General features: G+C 39.5%; 1 protein-coding gene across 1 annotated transcript in view; it reads left to right on the top strand.

Moving 5' to 3' along the window:
- The window catches only part of Osbpl1a (oxysterol binding protein like 1A), a 218,075-nt gene that overhangs the window by 41,936 nt on the left and 151,917 nt on the right, over nucleotides 1-24,222 (top strand). The gene's annotated exons all lie outside the window — the stretch shown is intronic.

A 24,222-nucleotide genomic window follows, 5' to 3' on the forward strand; every position in this document is an offset into this window, starting at 1 on the left:
ATCCAAGATAGAATTAGATAAACATAAAAGAAGCTACCAGAAATGTCTTGGGTAATTAAAGGGAGAATATCCCATGAGGGCCTTTTATGTCATTTTAGGATGCTTCCCTCTGCCTGACACCAGCCTGTATTAGGACTTGTCAGTGCTCCTGTAGGAAGGACTTTGTATCCAGCTCCATCAGAGCCTTAATTATGTTTCATTGTAATAGTTATCTTATGGAACTGTCTGCCTTAAGACTAACCTCATTTGGCCAGGGATAACATTTTATTAACAGGTTTAACTAGCACCTAGAGCAACATATAGCACATAATATGTTCTAATATGTGTATTTGTTGAAGGTTTGGGTTAAATAAAAATTATTTCACATGAAGGAGTAGGTATTTGATATAGACTCTGAAATCCTAGTAGGATTTTAAAAAAATCATGTCTAAATGCTTCAATTTGTATCTCTAACAAAAGGCTGTATCCTTAGGTTTTTCTCTAATTCTATAAACATAATACTTTTATTAAGATTTTGATTCCCTATGATAAGAAGTTTGGGAAAGGGTATTCTTGGCAGAGAAAAGATTATGAAAAAAACATGAAGATGAAAACATAAGTTTAGGAGATATCTCCAGGTTGTCACATCCAAGAGCACATAAGAGGAGCAGCATTAGTTACTACTGCATACAGGTTAGACTTATATAGTAGAAAGCCTTGGAATGGCAGGCCATCTTACCCCTTAATTTGGAAGGTCACTTGCAGCACACCTCAATTTGGAATAGCCACATTTCAGGTACCTATTACTGCATATGATTTGCATCTACCATATTGGACAGTACAGCTCTGAATGCACCAAACTATTCAAGGCTCTGTGTTAAGTTAACTATGCTTTCCTCACTTGGCTTTTTTTTTTCTTCTTTATACTGGGGATTGAATCTAGGTATTCTCGGACAATGAGCTACATCCCCAACCCCTTTTCCTTTTTGAAGCAGGGTTTTGCTAAGTTGTTCAGGCTGGTCTTAAACTTGTGGTCCTCCAGCCTCAGCCTCCCAAGTTGCTAGAATTACAGGTGTCCACCACTACACCCCGCTTGCATATGCTATTCTTTCTGCCAGAAATTCTTCTTTTCTACTTATCCATATGGTAAACCCTATTCTCACTTTAAGAGCTGGCTGAAAGTCTGCTTCCCTCAAGAGGCTCTCCCTATATCCCTAAAACAGAGTACAAGTTCTTCCTGGAATAAAGGTATGAGAGAAATTGGAGGATGGAGAAGGGGACATACCCATGAGAAGGGAAAGAAAATCAGTTTAATGGAAGCCAAAAGAAGAGAAAAAATTCAGAGCAAAGGGGTAGGATGTTATTGGTATCATGTTCAACTTAGACTGAAGAAGATAAACACTGAGGAAGGGCTGTGGAATTCATTGACTCAATGCGTGGTGATCATTTCTGAAAGAGCAGTTTTCACTGGACCATTGTTGAACAAAGGCTAGGTTAGGGCTTAAGGATTGAGTAGGAAGTGAAGAAGCTGAGTTAGCACTACTTAACTACTTCCATTTAAGAACAGATGGCTTCATAGCCAAGTGGAGTTTTAAAATTTTATTTATTTTTATTTATTTATTTATTTTGTTTTGTGTGGCATTGGGGATGGAACTCAGGGGCTTCACACATGACAGGCAAGTGTGCTATCTCTAAGCTACATCCCCAGCCTCAAATGGAGGTTTTTTAAGGCAAAGGGAAATTTAAGCATTTAAATTTAAGGAGGAATATGTAATAGAAAAAGAGCTTGAAGATTTAATTGTGGCAGAAATGTAATTTTTTAAAAGGTAACATTTATGGTAATAGCAAAAAAAAGTGGGTATATATTTGATAAAAATGCTTAGTTTTTTTATGGAGGAAATTATGAACACAACATAAAAGAACATCTAAAAAAATAGACCTATCATGTTTTGGGTGGAGAGGAACTCAACATTTAAAAGCTAGGGGTTCTCCAAAAATTAATTTATGAATTCAAAACAATTCTAAGAAAGTCAAAGGTTCAAAATGTAAAAATGGAAGAGAACCTGGGGTATTCTGCTGGATAAAAGGACTAATGACCCTATGGTAATTAAGACTCATTTATTCAACAAATACTTAGGGTGTTTGTGTGCTAGGTAATACCAGATACTCGGGATCTGGAGCAGTGAAGAAAGCAAAGCAGGCAAACCCCTGTTTTCAGGGAGTTTTGTATCTATGTGAGATGGGAAAATGGGGGATTTAGAGTGCAGCAGTGGTACAATTTGACTTAAGTTACATAATATCATCTGGCTAGCTGTAAGTAGAATAGACTGCAGGAGGGCAGGGACAGAGAGGAACAGCAAGGAAGAGGCTGTTGGAATAATCTGGGTGAGAGATGGTGTCGACTTCAGTAGGATTATGGCAACACAGGTAGTAGTTCAGTGGTTAGGTTTTTAATACATTTTTAAGGTAGAGTGGCCAGGGTTTTGTCATGGTTTGGATGTGAAGTGGTCAAGGATGACAGAGTTTGACTTGAGTGTTTGGAAAATGCCTTTAGTTACTGAGGAAGGGAAGGTAGCAATTTAGCAGCTGATCCAAAGGGAGTTTGGCTTTTAAAGATATTTAAATTTTGAAATATCTATTATATAAATCAAGTGAGACATTTGAAAATAGAAATTTGAGGTTAATGGAAAAATCTGGGGAAGAAAGATACTTGGGAATTATTAGCACAAAGAGTTCATTAAAATCATGAGATGAATAAGATCTCTCAGCAAGATCTTGGTTTGGGTATTGACTTAGGGTAGATGAGCAGACCACATAGTTTAAAAATGAAAGCATGCACATATGGGAGCTTGACAGATGACAGAGGCGCATTTTTTTTCCTAGTCAGAAAATTTATTTATTTATTTATTTTACTTTTCAGAACAGTTTTATTTTTTTATTTTTTTTTATCCTCAGGATTTTCAACTGGATCCTTATTTTATTTTGGCAAAATAAAAAAAAAGTGAAATCCCATTTGACCATTAACTATAACATATTATGTGAGGCTGGCTTCTACTAAAAGTTGTTGCAGAAGTCATACACCTTGATGTAGGCAGCTTTGGTGCATTTATTTTCATTATTTTTTGCTAGTACATTGTCTTAAATATTCCATAATTGTCTTAAACATTTCATAATTAATTTATGCATTCAATGTTTGTAGTCATTTGAATTGTTTCAGATTTTAGGTATTAGAAAAACATCACTATGATCCTTCTTCTGCATATATTTTGGTACACACATGCAAGGGTTTTCCTATGTAGATATAGAATTAATTGCTGGGTCATTTTTATCTTTATGGTTAATACTAAACTTTCTTCCAGCACCTATGGCAATTTCTATAGCTCTATATTTCATCACCCACACTTACTACTGCATATCTTTTTTTTCTCTTTTTTTATTGTTGGTCGTTCAAAACATTACATATTTCTTGATATATCATATTTCACAGTTTGATTCAAAAGGGTTATGAACTCCCATTTTTACCCCGTATACAGATTGCTGAATCACATCAGTTACATTTCCATTGATTTACATATTACCATTCTAGTGTCTGATGTATTCTGCTCTATAGCCTATCCTCTACTATCCCCCCTCCCCTCCCCTCCCCTCCCCTCTTCTCTCTCTACCCCCTCTACTGTAAAACATTTCTTCCCTTACCTCTCACTTCCTCTTGTATGTAATTTTGTATAACCCTGAGGACCTTCCATTTCCATGCAATTTCCCTTCACTCTCCCTTTCCCTCCCACCTCTCATCCCTATCTTCTTCTCATGCTCTTCGTCCCTACTCTGTCCTTCGTTACTCCCCTTATATCAAAGAAGTCATTTGGCATTTGTTTTTTAAGGAATGGCTAGCTTCACTTAGCATAATCTGCTCTAATGCCACCATTTCCCTCCAAATTCTATGATTTTGTCATTTCTTAATGCAGAATAATACTCCATTGTGTATAAATGCCACATTTTTTTATCCATTCATCTATTGAAGGGCATCTAGGTTGGTTCCACAATCTTGCTATTGTGAATTGTGCTGCTATGAACATCGATGTAGCATGCTCTTATTAGGTCTTTAGGGAATAGACCGAGAAGGGGAATAGCTGGGTCAAATGGTGGTTCCATTCCCAGCTTTCCAAGAAATCTCCATACTGCTTTCCAAATTGGCTGCACCAATTTGCAGTCCCACCAACAATGAACAAGTGTACCCTTTTCCCCACATCCTCTCCAGCACTTGTTGTTGTTTGACTTCATAATGGCTGCCAATCTTACTGGAGTGAGATGGTATCTTAGGGTGGTTTTGATTTGCATTTCTCTGACTGCTAGCGATGTTGAGCATTTTTTCATGTACTTGTTGATTGATTGTATGTCCTCCTCTGAGAAGTGTCTGTTCAGGTCCTTGGCCCATTTGTTGATTGGGTTATTTGTTATCTTATTGTCTAATTTTGTGAGTTCTTTGTATACTCTGGATATTATGGCTGTATCTGAAGTGTGAGGAGTAAAGATTTGTTCCCAGGATGTAGGCTCCCTGTTTACCTCTCTTATTGTTTCTTTTGCTGAGAAAAAACTTTTTAGTTTGAGTAAGTCCTATTTGTTAATTCTAGTTGTTAACTCTTGTGCTATGGGTGTCCTATTGAGGAATTTGGAGCCAGACCCTACAGTATGTAGATCATAGCCAACTTTTTCTTCTATCAGACGCCGTGTCTCTGATTTGATATCAAGCTCCTTGATCCATTTTGAGTTAACTTTTGTGCATGGCGAGAGAAAGGGATTCAGTTTCATTTTGATGCAAACGGATTTGCAGTTTTCCCAGCACCATTTGTTAAAGATGCTATCCTTCCTCCATTGCATGTTTTTAGCCCCTTTATCAAATATAAGATAGTTGTAGTTTTGTGGATTGGTTACTGTATCCTCTATTCTGTACCATTGGTCCACCCACCTGTTTTGGTACCAGTACCATGCTGTTTTTGTTACTATTGCTCTGTAATATAGTTTGAAGTCTGGTATCGCTATACCGCCTGATTCACACTTCCTACTTAGCATTGTTTTTGCTATTCTGGGTCTTTTATTTTTCCATATGAATTTCATGATTGCTTTCTCTATTTCTACAAGAAATGCCGTTGGGATTTTGATTGGCATTGCATTGAACTTGTAGAGAACTTTTGGTAATATCGCCATTTTGATGATGTTAATTCTGCCTATCCATGAACAGGGTATATTTTTCCATCTTCTAAGATCTTCTTCTATATCTCTCTTTAGGGATCTGTAGTTTTAATTGTATAGATCTTTCACCTCTTTTGTTAGGTTGATTCCCAAGTATTTTATTTTTTTTGAAGATATTGTGAATGGAGTAGTTGTCCTCATTTCCATTTCAGAGAATTTGTTGCTGATATACAGGAATGCCTTTGATTTATGCATGTTGATTTTATATCCTGCCACTTTGCTGAATTCATTTATTAGCTCTAATAGTTTCTTTGTAGACCCTTTTGGGTCTGCTAGGTATAGAATCATATCATCTGCAAATAGTGATAATTTAAGTTCTTCTTTTCCTATTTTTATGCCTTTAATTTCTTTCGTCTAATTTCTCTGGCCAGTGTTTCGAGGACTATGTTGAACAGAAGTGGTGAGAGAGGGCATCCCTGTCTTGTTCCAGATTTTAGAGGGAATGCCTTCAATTTTTCTCCATTCAGAATGATGCTGGCCTGTGGCTTATCATAGATTGCTTTTACAATGTTGAGGTATGATCCTGTTATCCCTAATTTTTCTAGAGTTTTGAACATAAAGGGATGCTATACTTTGTCGTATGCTTTTTCTGCATCTATCGAGATGATCATATGGTTCTTATTTTTAAGTGTATTGATGTGGTGAATAACATTTATTGATTTCAGTATATTGAACCAGCCTTGTATCCCAGGGATGAATCCTACTTGATCATGGTGTACAATTTTTTTGATATGTTTTTGAATCCGATTCGCCAGAATTTTATTGAGGATTTTTGCATCTAGGTTCATTAGAGATATTTGTCTGTAGTTTTCTTTCTTTGAAGTGTCTTTGTCTGGTTTCAGCATCAGGGTGATGTTGGCCTCATAGAATGTATTTGGAAGAGCTCCCTCTTTTTCTATTTCCTGAAATAGCTTGAAAAGTATTGGTGTTAGTTCCTCTTTAAAGGTTTTGTAAAACTCTGCTGTATACCCATCCGGTCCTGGGCTTTTCTTAGTTGGTAGTCTTTTGATGGTTTCTTCTATTTCCTCAATTGTTATTGGTCTGTTTAGGTTGTCTATATCCTCCTTACTCATTCTGGGCAGATCATATGACTTAAGAAATTTATCTATGCCTTCACTATCTTCTATTTTATTGGAATATAAGGATTCAAAATAATTTCTGATTATCTTCTCTATTTCTGAAGTGTCTGTTGTGATCTTGCCTTTTTCATCCCGTATGCTAGTAATTTGAGTTCTCTCTCTTCTTCTCTTCGCTAGCATGGCTAAGGGTATGTCGATTTTATTTATTTTTTCAAAGAACCAACTTTTAGTTTTATCAATTTTTTTCAATTGTTTCTTTTGTTTCGATTTCATTAATTTCAGCTCTGATTTTAATTATTTCTTGCCTTCTACTTCTTTTGCTGTTGTTTTGCTCTTCTTTTTCTAGGATTTTGAGATGAAGTATGAGATTGTTTATTTGTTGGTTTTTTCTTTTTTTAAGGAATGAATTCCAAGCAATGAATTTTCCTCTTAGAACTGCTTTCAATGTGTCCCATAGATTCTGATATGTTGTGTCTGTGTTTTCATTTAACTCTAAGAAGTTTTTAATTTCCTCCTTGATGTCTTCTAAAACCCATTGATCATTCAGTAACCTATTGTTCATTCTCCAAGTGATGCATGATTTTTCCTTCCTTCTTTTATCGTTGATTTTCAGTTTCATTCCATTATGATCAGATAAGATGCATGGTATTATCTCTACTCCTTTATATTTTTTTTTTATTTTTTTTTATTGGTCGTTCATAACACTATATGGTTCTTAATACATCATATTACACGGTTTGATTCAAGTGGATTATGAACTCCCGCTTTTACCCCATATACAGATTGCTGTATCACACCAGTTTCCCTTCCATTAATTGACATATTGCCTTTCTAGTGCCTGATGTATTCTGCTGTCTGTCCTATTCTCTACTGTCCCCCCTCCCCTCCCCTCCCCTCCCCTCCCCTTTTCTCTCTCTACCCCTTCTACTGTACATCCTTTCTTCCATTTGTATTATCTTGTCTTACCCCTCCTTTCCTCTTATATGACATTTTGTATAACCCTGAGGATCGCCTTCCATTTCCATGCAATTTCCCTTCTCACTCCCTTTCCCTCCCACCTCTTATCCCTGTTTAATGTAAATCTTCTTCTCAAGCTCTTCGTCCCTACCCTGTCCTTGTTTACTCCCCTTATATCAAAGGAGTCATTTGGTATTTGTTTTTTAAAGATTGACTAGCTTCACTTAGCATAATCTGCTCTAATGCCATCCATTTCCCTCCAAACTCTATGATTTTGTCATTTTTTAATGCAGAATAATACTCCATAGTATATAAATGCCACATTTTTTTTATCCATTCATCTATTGAAGGGCATCTAGGCTGGTTCCACAGTCTTGCTATCGTGAATTGAGCTGCTATGAACATCGATGTAGCAGTGTCCCTGTAGCATGCTCTTGTTAGGGCTTTAGGGAATAGACCGAGAAGGGGAATAGCTGGGTCGAATGGCGGTTCCATTCCCAGCTTTCCGAGAAATCTCCATACTGCTTTCCAAATTGGCTGCACCAATTTGCAGTCCCACCAGCAATGAACAAGAGTGCCCTTTTCCCCGCATCCTCTCCAGCACTTATTGTTGTTTGACTTCCTAATGGCTGCCAGTCTTACTGGAGTGAGATGGTATCTTAGGGTAGTTTTGATTTGCATTTCTCTGACTGCAAGTGATGGTGAGCATTTTTTCATGTACTTGTTGATTGATTGTATGTCCTCCTCTGAGAAGTGTCTGTTCAGGTCCTTGGCCCATTTATTGATTGGGTTATTTGTTATCTTATTGTCTAATTTTTTGAGTTCTTTGTATATTCTGGTAATTAGGGCTCTATCTGAAGTGTGTGGAGTAAAGATTTGTTCCCAGGATGTAGGCTCCCTGTTTATCTCTCTTATTGTTTCTTTTGCTGAGAAAAAACTTTTTAGTTTGAGTAAGTCCCATTTGTTGATTCTGTTTGTTAACTCTAGCGCTATGGGTGTCCTATTGAGGAATTTGGAGCCCGATCCCACAGCGTGCAGATCATAACCAACTTTTTCTTCTATCAGATGCCATGTCTCTGGTTTAATATCAAGCTCCTTGATCCATTTTGAGTTAACTTTTGTGCATGGCGAGAGATAGGGATTCAGATTCATTTTGGTGCAAATGGATTTCCAGTTTTCCCAGCACCATTTGTTGAAGATGCTATCCTTCCTCCATTGCATGCTTTTAGCCCCTTTATCAAAAATAAGATAGTTGTAGTTTTGTGGATTGGTTACTGTGTCCTCTATTCTGTACCATTGGTCCACCCGCCTGTTTTGGTACCAGTACCATGCTGTTTTAGTTACTATTGCTCTGTAGTATAGTTTGAAGTCTGGTATCGCTATACCGCCTGATTCACACTTCCTGCTTAGTATTGTTTTTGCTATTCTGGGTCTTTTATTATTCCATATGAATTTCCTGATTCTTTTATCGATTTTTACAAGATATGCTGTTGGGATTTTGATTGGCATTGCATTGAACTTATATAGGACTTTTGGTAATATCGCCATTTTGATGATGTTGGTTCTGCCTATCCATGAGCAGGGTATATTTTTCCATCTTCTAAGGTCTTCTTCTATGTCTTTCTTTAGGGTTCTGTAATTTTCATTGTATAAATCTTTCACCTCTTTTGTTAGGCTGATTCCCAAGTATTTTATTTTTTTGGGGGATATTGTGAATGGAGTAGTTGTCCTCATTTCCGTTTCAGAGGATTTGTCGCTGATATACAGGAATGCCTTTGATTTATGCGTGTTGATCTTATATCCTGCCACTTTGCTGAATTCATTTATTAGCTCTAATAGCTTCTTTGTAGACCCTTTTGGGTCTGCTAGGTATAGGATCATATCATCTGCAAATAGTGATAATTTAAGTTCTTCTTTTCCTATTTTTATGCCTTTAATTTCTTTCGTCTGCCTAATTGCTCTGGCCAGTGTCTCGAGGACTATGTTGAACAGAAGTGGTGAGAGAGGGCATCCCTGTCTTGTACCAGATCTTAGAGGGAATGCCTTCAATTTTTCTCCATTCAGAATGATGCTGGCCTGTGGCTTATCATAGATTGCTTTTACAATGTTGAGGTATGATCCAGTTATCCCTAATTTTTCCAGAGTTTTGAACATAAAGGGATGCTGTACTTTGTCGAATGCTTTTTCTGCATCTATCGAGATGATCATATGGTTCTTAATTTTAAGTCTATTGATGTGGTGGATAACATTTATTGATTTCCGTATATTGAACCAACCTTGCATACCAGGGATGAATCCTACTTGATCATGGTGTATAATTTTTTTGATATGTATTTGAATCCGATTCGCCAGAATTTTATTGAGGATTTTTGCATCAAGGTTCATTAGAGATATTGGTCTGTAGTTTTCTTTCTTTGAAGTATCTTTGTCTGGTTTCGGAATCAGGGTGATGTTGGCCTCGTAGAATGAATTTGGAAGTTCTCCCTCTTTTTCTATTTCCTGAAATAGCTTGAAAAGTATTGGTGTTAGTTCCTCTTTAAAGGTTTTGTAAAACTCTGCTGTATACCCATCCGGTCCTGGGCTTTTCTTAGTTGGTAGTCTTTTGATGGTTTCTTCTATTTCCTCTATTGTTATTGGTCTGTTTAGGTTGTCTATATCCTCCTGGCTCAATCTGGGCAGATCATAAGACTCAAGGAATTTATCTATGCCTTCACTATCTTCTATTTTATTGGAGTATAAGGATTCAAAGTAATTTCTGATTATCTTCTGTATTTCTGAAGTGTCTGTTGTGATATTGCCTTTTTCATCCCGTATGCTAGTAATTTGGGTTCTCTCTCTTCTTCTCTTCGTTAGTATGGCTAAGGGTCTGTCAATTTTATTTATTTTTTCAAAGAACCAGCTTTTAGTTTTGTCAATTTTTTCAATAGTTTCTTTTGTTTCAATTTCATTAATTTCAGCTCTGATTTTAATTATTTCTTGCCTTCTACTTCTTTTGCTGTTGTTTTGCTCTTCTTTTTCTAGGATTTTGAGATGAATTATGAGATCATTTATTTGTTGGTTTTTTCTTTTTTTGAGGAATGAACTCCAAGCAATGAATTTTCCTCTTAGAACTGCTTTCAATGTGTCCCATAGATTCCGATATGTTGTGTCTGTGTTTTCATTTAACTCTAGGAATTTTTTAATTTCCTCCTTGATGTCTTCTAAAACCCATTGATCACTCAGCAACCTGTTGTTCATTCTCCAGGTGATGCTTGATTTTTCCTTTCTTCTTTTATCATTGATTTTCAGTTTCATTCCATTATGATCAGATAAGATGCATGGTATTATCTCTACCCCTTTGTATTGTCTAAGAGTTGCCCTGTGACATAGTATATGGTCTATTTTTGAGAAGGTTCCATGTGCTGCTGAGAAAAAAGTGTAGCTACTTGAAGTTGGGTGGTATAGTCTATATATGTCAATTAAGTCTAGGTTGTTAATTGTGTTATTGAGTTCTATAGTTTCCTTATTTAACTTTTGTTTGGAAGATCTGTCCAGTGGTGAGAGAGGTGTGTTGAAGTCTCCCATGATTATTGTATGTTGGTCTATTAGACTCTTGAACTTGAGAAGAGTTTGCTTGATGAACACGGCTGCACCATTATTTGGGGCATATATATTTATGATTGTTATGTCTTGTTGGTGTATGGTTCCCTTGAGCAGTATGAAGTGTCCTTCTTTATCCCTTTTGATTGTCTTTGGCTTGAAATCTATTTTATTAGATATGAGTATGGACACTCCTGCTTGTTTCCGCGGTCCATATGAGTGATATGCTTTTTCCCAACCTTTCACCTTCAGTCTATGTATATCTTTTCCTATCAAATGCGTCTCCTGTAGACAGCATATTGTTGGGTCTTGTTTTGTGATCCATTCTACTAGCCTGTGTCTCTTAATTGGTGAGTTTAAGCCATTAACATTTAGGGTTATTATTGAGATATGGTTTGTTCTTCTATCCATACTTGTTTATTGATGTTACTAAACCTGATTTGTTATCCTCTTTGACTACTTTCCCCCCTTTACTGTCCTACCTCCCATTGTTGGTTATCAATGTTATTTTCCATTTCCTCTTCCTGTAATGTTTTGCCAAGGATTTTTTGAAGAGATGGTTTTCTAGCTGCGAATTCTTTTAACTTTTGTTTATCGTGGAAGGTTTAAATTTCATCTTCTAACCTGAAGCTTAATTTCGCCGGATACACGATTCCTGGTTGGAGCCCATTGTCTTTCAGTGTTTGAAATATGTTATTCCAGGATCTTCTAGCTTTCAGAGTCTGTGTTGAGAGATCAGCTGTTATCCTGATTGGTTTACCCCTAAATGTAATCTGCTTTCTTTCTCTTGCAGCTTTTAAAATTCTCTCCTTATTCTGTATGTTGGACATCTTCATTATAATGTGTCTAGGTGTGGATCTCTTATGATTTTGCACATTCGGCGTCCTGTAGGCTTCTAGGATTTGGGATTCTGTCTCAATCTTCAATTCTGGGAAGTTTTCTCGTATTATTTCACTGAATAGACTGTTTATTCCTTTGGCATGGAGCTCTGTGCCTTCCTGTATCCCAATGACTCTTAAATTTGGTCTTTTGATATTGTCCCATAATTCTTGGATGTTCTGCTCATGGTTTCTTAGCAGACTTGCTGAGCTGTCTATGTTCTTTTCCAGCTGAAATACTTTGTCTTCATTGTCTGATGTTCTCTCTTCTAAGTGATCTACTCTGCTGGTAGTATTCTCAATTGAGTTTTTAAGTTGGTTTATTGTTTCCTGCATTTCTAGAATTTCTATTTGTTTGTTTTTTATTACTTCTATCTCCCTGTGAAATTGATCTTTTACTTCCTGGATTTGTTTGTCAATGTGATCTTTCATTGTCTGATTTTGCTGTCTCATGTCTTCCTTGAGACTCCAGATCATCTGAAGCATATATATCCTGAACTCTTTATCTGATATTCCATCTGTTGCAGCTATTACCTCTTCTAAAGTTGAGTTGACCTGCATTGCTTGTGGTCCTTTCTTTCCTTGTCTTTTCATACTGCTCGCGTTTCTTTCTGCTTGGTGCAACTGTTGTGTTTTTGAAATTTACCCCCTATTTGTTTATGTTGCTCTTGTATAGTTGGAAAGTCTCCCTTGCAGGGTGGGTAGTGGCTGTGCTCCTCCTCTAATTATGGTGGTCTGTCTATCACGCTGATCGGTCACAGGTCTGCCCCCCCTGCGGGCACAGGAGGCGGCTTTGCTCTGCCCCCACTCCAATTGTGGTAACGTAACTACCACGCCCTGGGGTCGTAGGTCCTGATCTGGATGTGGGTGGCGGCTCTGCTGGGTCCCCACTCCAATTGGTGTGACGAGTCTACCACGCTGGCATACCTCTAGGCCGGTGGGTCACAGTTCTGCACAGCCCCCACTCCCAATGGGAGTACCTGACTACCTCTCCAACGGGTCGCTGGGCCCCCTCCGGACCCGGGCGGCGACCCTGCTCCGCCCCCACTCCAACCAGTGTGACGCAACTGCCTCGGTGTTACGTGTCCACCACTCTGGCAAGCTACCTGGCCTGTCTTGCCAGTGGGCCGCAGGTCTGCCTGCCCGCTCTGCACAGCCCCTACTCCAAATGAGGTTACTTGGCTACCGCTTCGCGGGGTCGCTGGTCCTATTCTAGGCGTGGGCGGCTACTCTCTTCAGACCCAGCTGCGTTTGGGGTGTCATGCTACCACGCCGGCGGGTCACTTGGCCTGCTCTGGGTGCAGGTGGAAGCTCCACTCTGCCCCCACAGCACCCAACAGGACCCTGACTGAGAAGCAGACACCGCTGGTTCCCTAGCCTTGGGTCAAAGCAGCTTCGGTAGCCAGAACCCCGCCTCTCCTATCTCGATACACTCTCCGCTGGGAGCTGGCTCCAGCGAGGGACCCCCACGGGTTCCCTAGCCCCAGGCCAAAACTGTTCCGGGAGTCAGAACCCAGTCGCCCCTAGCTCAGCGCACGCTCCACTTGGAGCTGGCCTCCACCGGCAGTCTCCGCAGTTTCCTCAGACCTGGGCCAGGTTAGCCCCGGGAACCAGAATCCAGCTGCTCAGTGCCCGGTACACGCTTTGCCAGGCATGAGCCTCTAGGAGTATTCTCCACAAGATCCCCAGTCCCGAGCCTGAGCAAGAAATCTGTCTGCTAGACGCAGGCAACTAACTACCAGCCTGAAATCACCTGTTCCGTCGCTGGATGAGCTGAGATCAATAGAACATGGGGATGATTACATCATCTCTCCGAAATGGCGGCTGCTGTCCTCCTCTGTGGTCCGACCGGTGTCTGGAACCCAACTGGACCACTTCTCTCCTTTGTCTCAAAGCTGGAACTCAGCACTAAGCGCTGCCAAAGTCCTAGCGCCAAACCGCTAGAGGCAGTTCACAGACTCAGGCCTGCGGAGCCTGGTCTGGCCGCCTCCGAGCCGGCTGGGGGTGGGGTGGGGTGGTAGGAATGTGGATCCTATTGCTGGACCGCCGGAGGCCGTTCACAGACTCAAGCCTGTGGGGCCCAGTCTGGCCGCCGCCCGCGGCCGGCGGGATTGTGTCCCTGGTCCGCTTTGCTCCGAACTGGCTGGGGGTGGGGTGGGGTGTTAGGAGTGTGGATCCTAGCACCAAGCCGCTAGAGTCAGTTCAGGGACTCAGGCCTGCGGGGCCCAGTAGGTTCCTATGTTCGCTGCAGTTCAGCGGCGGCCGGCGGGATTGTGTCCCTGATCTGCGTTGCACCGAGCCGGCTGGGGGTGGGGTGGTAGGAATGTGGATCCTATCGCTGGACCGCCAGAGGCCGTTCACAGACTCAAGCCTGCGGGGCCCAGTCTGGCCGCCGCCCGTGGCCGGCCGGCGGGGTTGTGTCCCTGGTCCGCTTTGCTCCGAACTGGCTGGGGGTGGGGTGGGGTGTTAGGAGTGTGGATCCTAGCACCAAGCCGCTAGAGTCAGTTCACAGACTCAGGCCTGCGGGGCCCAGTAGGTTCCTATGTTCGCTGCAGTTCAGCGGTGGCCGGCGGGATTGTGTCCCTGATCCGCGTTGCGGAGATTCACTCACCTGGGACCAACTGACCCCTCCCACAGACTTACTAGTTATCGGCAGGTCTCCTTTCAGTGGAAAATTGTTAGAAGTTCCTCAGCATGTCCCATGCAAGTGTATTTATGTGTCTCTCTGATCCCGTTACTGCGGAGGTATAGAAAATGCTGCCTGCTCGCCGGCCGCCATGTTGGATCCCTCTACTCCTTTATATTGTCTAAGAGTTGCCCTGTGACATAATATATGATCTATTTTTGAGAAGGATCCATGTGCTGCTGAGAAAAAAGTGTAACTGCTTGATGTTGGGTGGTAAATTCTATATATGTCAATTAAGTCTAGGTTGTTAATTGTGTTATTGAGTTCTATAGTTTCCTTGTTTAACTTTTGTTTGGAAGATCTGTCCAGTGGTGAGAGAGGTGTATTGAAGTCTCCCATGATTATTGTATGGTGGTCTATTAGACTCTTGAACTTGAGAAGGGTTTGCTTGATGAACATAGCTGCACCGTTGTTTGGGGCATATATATTTATGATTGTTATATCTTGTTGGTGTATGGTTCCCTTGAGCAGTAAGTAGTGTCCCTCTTTATCCCTTTTGATTAACTTTGGCTTGAAATCTATTTTATTTGATATGAGTATGGACACTCCTGCTTGTTTCCGCAGTCCATATGAGTGATATGATTTTTCCCAACCTTTCACCTTCAGTCTATGTATATCTTTTCCTATCAAATGAGTCTCCTGTAGGCAGCATATTGTTGGATCTTGTTTAGTGATCCATTCAACTAGCCTGTGTCTCTTAATTGGTGAGTTTAAGCCATTAACATTTAGGGTTATTATTGAGATGTGGTTTGTTCTTCCAGCCATATTTGTTTATTAATGTTACTAAACCTGATTTATTTTCCTCTTTGATTACTTTCCCCCCTTTCCTGTCCTACCTCCCACTGTTGGTTTTCATTGTTGTTTTCCATTTCCTCTTCCTGTAATGTTTTGCCAAGGATTTTTTGAAGAGATGGTTTTCTTTTTTTAAATATTTTATTTTTTTTAGTTTTCCGCGGACACAACATCTTTGTATGTGGTGCTGAGGATCGAACTCGGGCCGCACGCATGCTAGGCGAGCGCGCTACCTCTTGAGCCACATCCCCAGCCCGAAGAGATGGTTTTCTAGCTGCAAATTCTTTTAACTTTTGTTTATTGTGGAAGGTTTTAATTTCATCTTCCATCCTGAAGCTTAATTTCGCCGGATACATGATTCTTGGTTGGAACCCATTTTCTTTCAGTGTTTGAAATATGTTATTCCAGGATCTTCTAGCTTTCAGAGTCTGTGTGGAAAGATCAGCTGTTATCCTGATTGGTTTACCCCTAAATGTAATCTGCTTCCTTTCTCTTGTAGCTTTTAAAATTCTCTCCTTATTCTGTATGTTGGGCATCTTCATTATAATGTGTCTAGGTGTGGATCTCTTATGATTTTGCACATTCGGCGTCCTGTAGGCTTCTAGGATTTGGGATTCTGTCTCATTCAAGTCTGGGAAGTTTTCTCGCATTATTTCATTGAATAGATTGTTTATTCCTTTGGTTTGGAGCTCTATGCCTTCCTGTATCCCAATGACTCTTAATTTGGTCTCTTTATGTTATCCCATAATTCTTGGATGTTCTGCTCATGGTTTCTTAGCAGACTTGCTGAGCTGTCTATGTTCTTTTCAAGTTGAAATACTTTGTCTTCGTTGTCTAATGTTCTATCTTCTAAGTGATCTACTCTGCTGGTAGTATTCTCAATTGAGTTTTTTAGTTGGCTTATTACTTCCTGCATTTCTAGGATTTCTAATTGTTTGTTTTTTATTACCTCTATCTCCTTGTGTAATTGATCATTTGCTTCCTGGATTTGTTTATGTAGTTCCTTTTCAAAGTGATCTTTCATTGTCTGATTTTGCTGTCTAATGTCTTCCTTGAGACTCTAGATCATCTGAAGCATGTATATCCTGAACTCTTTATCTGACATTCCATCTGTTGCAGCTATTACCTCTTCTAAAGTTGAGTTGACCTGCATTGCTTGTGGTCCTTTCTTTCCTTGTCTTTTCATACTGCTCGTGGCAGCTCTGCTCTGCCCTTTCTCCAATTGGGGTGACATGTCTACCACGCCGGTGGGTCGCTGGGCCTGTTCCGGGCGCAGGCGGCGGCTCTGCTCTGCCCCTACTCCAATTTGGGTGACGTGTCTACCACGCCAGCAGGCTGCTGGGCCTGATCCGCTGGTCGGTCGCAGGTCTGCCTACCTTGTGGGCGCGGGTGTCGGCTCTGTTCTGCCCCTACTCCAATTGGGGTGACATGAGTACCACACCAGCGGGTCATTGGGCCTGTTCTGGATGTGGGCTGCTGCTCTGCTCGGCCCCTACTCCAAATGGGGTGACGTGACTGCCACGCCGGTGGGTCGCTGGGCCTGTTCCGGGCACGGGCTGTGGTTCTGCTTGGCCCCTACTCCAGTTGGGGTGACGTATACCACGTTGGTGGGTTTCTGGGCCTGTTCCCACTGCGGGCGGTGGCTCTGCTGTGCCCCTACTCCAATTGGAGTGACATGACTACCATGCCGGCGGGTCGCTGGGCCTGTTCCGGGCACGGGTTGCGGCTCTGCTCTGCCCCTACTCCAATTGGGGTGACGTGACTACCACGCCGGCAGGTCGCTGGGCCTTTTCCGGGCGCGGGCGGCGGGTCTGCTCTGCTCCTCTGGCCTGATGACAATATGAGAGAGACTCGGGTGTATGTGACTCACTTTCTTTACCAGGAGACCAACTGTTTCTGTCGCCGCTGGTATCAATGAAGTTATCTCCTCCGCCGCTTTCTGATGACCTCAGATCTCTGCCATGTTGGTATCCCATGCAAATGGCAGCATTTCATTTCCTTTGCTGGGTGACTAAAGCAACGGGTGAGTCCTGACCGGCCCTCACAAGCCCCGTCTCAATCCTGTTGCCACTGCCTATGATGGCTTGGTTGGTATTTACCTCCACAGTATTCAGCAGGACCCGGACCGAGAAGCAGTTTCCGCAGGTTCTTTAGCCCTGGGCCAGAGCAGTTCCGGGAGCCAGAATTCGGCCGCTCCGGGCTCGGTATATGTTCTGATAGGAGCAGGCTCCAAGAAGCAGTTTCCTCGGGTTCTTTAGCAATGATCCTGAGTAATTTGTCTGTGAGACGCAGGCGAATGGCAGCCTGAAATTACCTGTTCTATAGCTGAATGAGCTGCGATCAGTCGAAAACAGGGATGGTGACGTCAGCTCTCCAAGATGGTGGCCGCTGGCTTCCTCTGTGGTCTGACCGGTGTGGAGAACTGAATTGGACTGCTTCCTTCCCCATCTCAAACCCAGAATTCAGCACTGAGTACAGTGATTGCACAGCTGGCAGGAGCCCACAGAATCCGCAGCACTGTATCTTTGCATTGCTATCTTGTCATTTCCCAGCGCTCACGCGGCAGACTGTAGCCGCAGGGTGATTTGCTGAATAAGCATCGTGACCCTCCGTGCGGACAAATCGCTCGCATTTGAGCCCCCGTAGCTGATCCTCGTGCGATGAAAATCCTTCCTCTAGGTTTTTGAGCACCCCAATTTTGCTGGAAATTCCTAACAAGATAGCTTTTAGCCGTTCTAACTTGTCATTCTCCCGCACAGTGATGCGGTACACGGGGATGATGCACTCCCTTCGCTGCCATCTTCTGGATCCAGAGGCGCATTTTTTTGAGTGGTTAAAGAATGCTAAGAACATAGGCTAGCCATGAGAAAGAGGTGATTTTAGATGTCTCTTTTTCATACTGATTATTAAACTCCATGTACTTTAAAGATACAATACACATTACAATGTTTAAACATTGAGAGGCTCTACTTTTGGCCGTAATGGAGTTAATTACTCTCCTCTGTTCCTATTATTCATATTCTTACACTGGAATTCCTAACAAATGTGATAAAGAAAAATGAGTAAAGTCATTGAAAAAAGTAAAACTGTCTTTACTCACAGATTGTTATGATCATCCATATTAATAGTGAACTATTGTTCAATGTAAAAAGATCAATTATATGTATATTTTAGTTCTTTTTATATATACATGACAGTATTATGTATTTTTACATATTGTCCATGCCTGAAGTATAATTTATTCTAATTAGGATCCTATTCTTGTGGTTGAACATGATGTGGAATTACACTGGTCATGTATTCATGTATGAACATAGGAAAGTTATGTCTTATTCATTCTACTGTCTTTCCTATTCCCATCTCCCCCCTTACCCTTCATTCCGCTTTGTCTAATTCATTGAACTTCTGTTTTTCCCCTCAATCCCTTATTGTGTGTTAGCATCGACATATCAGAGAATATTCTGCCTTTAGGTTTTTGGGATTGGCTTATTTCACTTAGCATGATAGTCTTCAATTCCATTCATTTACTGGCAAATTCCATAATTTCATTCTCCTCCTCCTCCTCCTCCTCCTCCTCCTCCTTCTCCTCCTCCTCCTCCTCAAACCCAGGGGTGCTTAACCACTGAACAATATCCCCAGCCTTTTAAAAATATTTTCTTTACACACAAGATCTCACTAGATTGCTTAGGGCCTTGCTAAGTTGCTGAGTCTGTCTTTGAATTCATGATCCTCTTGCTTCTGCCTCCCAAGCTGCTAGGATTATAGGTGTGTGCCACCGTGCCCAGCTTCCTTCTTGATGGCTAAGTAATTTACCATTATGTATATATACCACATTTTTATTCATCTGTTGAAGGGCACCTGGATTGGTTCCATAGCTTAGCTATTTGGTCAATTATGTTTTTCAATACTACTCAGAAACTGAACTTGAAAAAACCCAAGCCATTTATAATAGTATTATGATTTTATGAAATATTTACTAAGAAACTTGATGAAAAATGTACAAAACTTGTACACTGAAAAAAACCCAGAAAATTGGTGAGAGAAATATAAGAAAATTTAAATAAATGGAAGAGTGTACTATTTTCAGGAATCAGAAGACTTAGCATTGTTGAGGAATCAGTTGTCCCCAAATTAATCTAAGGATTCAGTGTGATCCCAATAAAGTTCCAGCATACTTTTTTTATACAAATTGACAAATTGATCATAAATTTTTTATATGTAAATGGAAAAGACTTAGGAAATGTACACAGTCTTATTTTAGGACAGTGTGGTATTGATACAAAAAATAGATAACATAGATCAATGGAGCAGGAGAGAGTCCATAAATCAATCCATATATATGGTCAATGGATTTTGACAGAAGTGTTAAGGAGTCATTGGAAAAGGATAAACTTTTCAACAAGTGGTATTAGAAAAAATGGAATATCAGCATGCAAAAGAGTGCCCCTTGACCCTGACCTCATGCCAGATATAAAAATTAGCTTTCAATGGATCACAGAAATGAAAAAACTGGTTAAACCCATAAATTTTTTTTTTAAATCCAGAAAATCTTACTTAGGGTTTGGCAAAAATTTTCCTAAATATGAGATTCCCAAATGAATGAAATATTGCTAAATTGGACTTTGTAAAAATTAATATTTTTCTTTTTAATAGGTACTGTTAAATAGCTCCTATGCGGGAGAAAATATTGGCAGAAAGTGCTTACAACAGTAGACTTGTATTAAAGCTATATAAAAATCCCCTTATAAATCAATAGGAAGTAAGCAACCCAATTTGAAAGGTTCAGATACTTCACTAAAGAAGGGGAAAATGAGCATGTGATTAAAGGCTTCAGAGAGAGACATTAAATCTAAATTAAAATTCATCCTCATGGAAAAAAATTACATGAAGATAAAGGGGTATATACTATGATGTTTATTTTAGATCTACTTAAAATAGAAACCTAGCTACTTAAATCTACTGTGGATTGTCCTTGGAATAATACTAAAATAGATAAAACTAGAGCTACATGTGTCAGCATGGCTAAATTTTGAATAGAGCAAATTGTAGAAGGATAGCTAAGTTGTACAGCAAATTCAACTTTAAAGCCATATTTAACATTAAAATAACTTTGTTTATGAATACTTTTATGTATACTAAAAGTAGAAAGATGTGGGGCTGAGAATGTGGCTCAGCGGTATAGCGTTTACCTAGCACATCCGGGGCCCTGGGTTCGATCTTCAGCACCACTTAAAAACAAATAAATAAAGGTAATTTAAAAAGTTTTAAAAAAAGAATTATAATACTAGCTGAAGAATTGTGAATACCTTTTAAGATTAATGGCATTTTACATACATTTAACATTGAAAGGTAAATATATAAAAGAATGAAAGGACGGTTTAGGCATCTGAAAAGGATTTCCCTAGTGGGCTTCATGAATTATCCAGCAATGTGAGAAGCCACAGTATACATAATTTTAGTATTATTAGTTAAGTGCTAAAGTTGTTTTCTTGCCTTAATATTGGAGCAGAGGAACCCTAAAAGCTTGGACTAAAGTGGGCGCAAAACTGAAAAAAATGGATGTTAAAGTATGATTCCTAAAATCTTTTTTACCATTTTATTAAAGTCTTCACATGGTTTCATACAAATACTATTCTCAACTGAAAAAATCTTCCCCTTTAAACATTAAAAGGTTGCTATTGAGTAGCTGGGACCACAGATGTGTGCCGGTGCCCTTGGTTCTCTTGGAGCTTGTATTTTGATGGGAGGTAATAGACAAAAACTGAATACATGGTATCAGGCAGTAAGGTCCAAAAAAATAGAAATAGAATAAAAAGGAATAGAGAGTGATAGCAGTGGGCTGTTGCCTTTAGAAAGGATGGAAAGGTTCTCTTCAGTGACTTTGAATAAAGAGCTGAAGAGGGACTAAGCCCTGAGGATCTGGCAGAAGAACATTCATGGAAAGCAACTGTCAAAATTCGTGAGAAGGGAGCTTTTGGTGTATTTGAGGAAAAAGAATCTGCTAGGGCAGGATGTGCTGGGGAGCAGTAGGTGATATCAGAGGATGATGAGGGGCTTGGTCCTTTACAAGTATGGGTTAGGGTTTTGAGCATGAAAATTGATATGCGTCCCACATTGCTAATCATTTTATATCCTTATCAAGTAATCTTTCCTTTTCCATTAATGTCATATCTTTCTCATACATTTTAAGAATTTAACTTCTTCAATCAATAGTGTGAAGAGATAGCCCACAGAATGGGAGAACATCTTTACTACACACACATCAGATAGAGCGTCAATTTCTAGAATATATAAAAAACTCAAAAAACACCAAAAAAAAAAACCCCAATCAATAAATGGGCTAAGGAATTGAACAGACACTTCTCAGAAGAAGATATACAATCAATCACAAATGTATGAAAAAATATTCAACTTTTCTAACAATCGCATGATTCTGCTACATTTGTGTACAATGAGTTGAAATGCATTCTTCCCTCATGCCCCCCATTGAGTTAGAGAAGTGAAAATTAAAAGTAAACTGAGATTTCATTTCACTCCAGTCAGAATGGCAATTATCAAGAATACAAGCAACAATAAGTGTTGGCAAGGCTGTGGAAGAAAAAGGTACATTCGTACATTGCTGGTGGCACTGCAAATTGGTGCAACCACTCTGGAAAGCAGTATGGAGATTCCATAGAAAACTTGGAATGGAACCACCATTTGACCCAGCTATCCTACTTCTCGGTCTATACCCAGTGGACTTAAAATCAGCATACTATATTGACACTGCCAATTCACTATAGCTAAACTGTGGAACCAACCTAGATGCCCTTCAGTAGATGAATGGATAAAGCAACTGTGGTATATATACAAAATAGAATATTATTCAACATTAAAAGAGAATCAAATTATGGCATTTGCATGAAAATGGATGGATTTGGAGAATATCATGCTAAGCAAAGTAAGCCAATCCCCAAAAACCAAAGGTCGAATGCTCTCTCTGATAAGTGGATGCTGATCCACAATGGGTGCAGGGGCATGGGATGGATGGGGAAACTTTGGGCAAAGGAGAGGAAAGGAAGAGGTGGGGGAATGAGCACAGGAAAGATGTTGAAATGAGATGGACATCATTACCTACGTACATGTATGACTGCACATATGGTGCGACTCTACATCATGCACAACCAGAGAAATGAAAAGTGCTGCTCCATTTGTGTACGATGAGTTAAAATGCATTCTGCTGTCATGTATAACTAGTTAGAACAAATAAATAAAAATATTTGAAATTTAAAAAAATTTGTTTTTATGTCCTGTTTTCTTTAATTGTCTCTTCCTTTGCCAGTATTACATTTAAAAAATATTTTTGTTGTAGATGGGCACAATATTTTTATTTATTTATTTTTATGTGGTGCTGAGGATTAAACCTAGTGCTTCACACATGCTAGGCAAGCACTCTACTGCTGAGCTACAATCTCAGCCCCAGTATTCTACTTTTAATGATTGTTTTAATGTCTGGTAAGTTTTCCCCTTATTCCTTTTTTTAAAAAATAAGTTTCTCCTTTATTTATATGAGGTGCTGAGAATCGAACCCAGTGTGTCACACATGCCAGGCAAGTGTGCTGCTGCTGAGCCCCACTCTCTTACTTTATTTTTTAGGGTTTTTTTGACCTTCTTATTTGTTTATTCTTTCAGGTTCCTGAAAAAGTTGGGATTTAATTAAAATTGTATTCTGTGGAAATTCATTTGGAGAGAAATGGAATCTATTGAATTTTCCCATTAAGGGACAAATATATATCATGCAAGTTTAAAATATTCCATCTTTTTTACTTATCTCAGTCAATAAGAAATATACATTTTTGAAATGATTGGTTATGGAGCTCATATAGGTAGCGAAGTTATTTTGCTTAATTCAAATTATATTTCATTGAGTTCTTATTGTATGTCAGGTACTTTAGACATTGAGTATAGAAATGAGGCTCTGTCGTGGGATTTCATCTAGTTAGCAGGAGTTAAGAATTTATTTTTGGTATTAGGACAGAATTTTATGATAGAAATAATATTATCTTCTTTCCCTCTGCCTAAAGGAATGGTTTCTCAAAAGTGCCCTAAGGTAGAGTGAAAATAACACTGAATTGCAGACCTTTATAAGTCATCTTTCTATTTGGTAGTTAGAAAAACTAGACTGATTAATTTCTTGGTTAATGTTTAAAAATATTTTTTCCTCACAAAGAAATAATTTTTATTAGTTCCAGCTTTATACATTAGCAGTTCTATAAATTGACTCTAAAATAAATCCCAAACCCATATGCTTCTCTATATTAAAGACCATCTCTTTGAATTCTGAATGTCTAGTCCAAACCACCACTGCCTTTGACCAGCATTATTGGAGTCACCACTAGTCTCTGATTTTTCTCTTACTCATGTGTATAAGCCATTTTCCACCCAGCCTCTACAGTGACCTTTTAAAAAATATTGTGATGGAGATTCTTAAAACTTAAAAACTAGAATAGTATAATTAATTGATATGTGCCTCATTCTCCTTCAGGAATTCTCAGTAATGGCTGCTCTCCTTATATCTTGTCCTACAACCTGGATTATTTTAAGGCAGTTCCAGATAGTATGCCATTTCATCTGTAAATATTTCAGTGTGTCAAATATAGCTAAGCACTCCTTTAAAAATTACATGATGGTAGTACAACTCTGAACATATTAAAAACTATTTAATTGTGTACCTTTAATTAGTAAATTGTATGGTATGTGAATTTTTATCAGAGTTATTAACAGAAGCACAATAGCATCCTATTAATATGGTAATTTCTTTTTAAAATATTTAGTTTTTAGTTGTAGTTGGACACAATACCTTTATTTTATTTACTTATTTTTATGTGGTGCTGAGGATCGAACCCAAGGCTTCATGTGTTCTAGGTGAGCGCTCTACTGCTGAGCCACAACCCCAGCCTGGTAATTTCTTACCATTATGAAATAGCTCAAACTCACTTTGACAGTTTAAACATAAGTCAGATCATCTTACTCTTTTATTTGA

The sequence above is a fragment of the Urocitellus parryii genome, chromosome 13 (genome assembly GCF_045843805.1).
Source record: "Urocitellus parryii isolate mUroPar1 chromosome 13, mUroPar1.hap1, whole genome shotgun sequence".
NCBI classification, from domain to species: Eukaryota; Metazoa; Chordata; class Mammalia; order Rodentia; family Sciuridae; genus Urocitellus; species Urocitellus parryii.